The sequence below is a fragment of the Elephantulus edwardii genome, unplaced genomic scaffold, assembly GCF_000299155.1.
Source record: "Elephantulus edwardii isolate Elephantulus edwardi_28Jun2011 unplaced genomic scaffold, EleEdw1.0 scaffold00136, whole genome shotgun sequence".
NCBI lineage: Eukaryota > Metazoa > Chordata > Mammalia > Macroscelidea > Macroscelididae > Elephantulus > Elephantulus edwardii.
The window spans coordinates 3,413,812-3,415,277 of NW_006399886.1; positions in this window are offsets into that span (position 1 = coordinate 3,413,812).

The following is a 1,466-nucleotide window of genomic DNA, read 5'->3' on the forward strand; positions in this document are numbered from 1 at the left end:
CCATGCCAGTCCATCTCATCTCCCCAATGCCTAGTATGTCAATATTTATGCGTTCCATTTCTTCCTTAACAATATCTAATTTTCCTACATTTATGGTTCTCACATTCCATGTCCCAATCACTAGTGTCTGCTTACAACTGTTCCTCTTCCTTTGTATTTCCATACCTGAAAGCTCTACCTCAGTTGCCCTTTCTGATATCTACATGTGTTCTGTTGAACATAGGGTTTTTGGAGCCCTCCTATTTCAGAAGTGGATGGCCAATCCTTCTTCCTAGTCTGTCTTAATCTGAATATTCAGATTGAGAGAACTATCAGACAGACCAGTGTTTTACAGAAAAGTGAAAGATAAAACCCTTATTGTGGAATTAATCATTTGTATCAGTGTTGTCCCTGCCCTTGGCACATGTATTTTTGCCCACTTATTTCCTTGCTCCATCATCCGCAAGGATACCCATCCACTTTTCCCCACTTCATTCAACATCATATCCCATTGTTCCGCCCTTGATCAGATAGCTTATATCTGAAGCTAACTTGGCTTCTGCGATTCCAAATAAGCCTGCTTCTGACAGTTTCTAATTTTGTGACCAGTGTCTCTTAAGTTCACTAGCAATGCTTTTCGTGCAGAGGTGATGTGTCCTATAGAACAGGTGTGTAGATAGGTCTTTCCTGGCCCGAGGGCCGCAGGTCACTTGGTGTCCCTCTTCTCTGCCTATCAGGATTTCTTTCTCTCTTTCTCCCTCTACATGGCCTTCGAAGAGATCCCACGTGGCTTGGTGACGCCACCTTTTCCTAGGATGGGGGGATGGAGGATTTCAAGATCACTTGGTGTCCCTCTTCTCTGCCTGTCAGGATTTCTTTCTCCCTCTATGCGGCCTTAGAAAGGATACTGTGTGGCTTGGGGACTCCACATTTACCTGAGATGTGGAGACGGAGGATTTCAAGGTCCCTCGGTGTCCTTTTTCTCAAAAAAAACAAACTTCAATATAGATTACACTCAAATTCAAGTAAACAAAAATACTTCATACTAGAATATTTTGCAGTTTTATGGACAAAAATGAGTATTGAAATTTGTTTTGACCCACTGTTGTTATGGTTGTTGTTATGTGCCGTCGAGTTGCTTGCGACTCATAGCGACCCTATGTACAAAAGCCCTAAACTGTGCTCTATCTTTTGCCAATCGCACTGTCTTTGACATACTCACCCTGATTACCCCAGTCTCTAAATCAATCCACCTCAAACAGGGTCTTCCTCTTTTGCGCTGTCCCTCCACGCTACCAAGCATGATGTTCCTCTCCAAGGACTGGTCCCTCCTTACAACATGTCCAAAGTATGTCAGATGAAGCCCCATAATCCTTGCCTCCAAGGAGCAGCCTGGTTTAACGCTCTCCAAGATGAATCTGTTTGTCTTCTTAGTAGTCCATGGTACATTCAAAACTCTTCTCCAGCACCACAGCTCAAAGGCATCA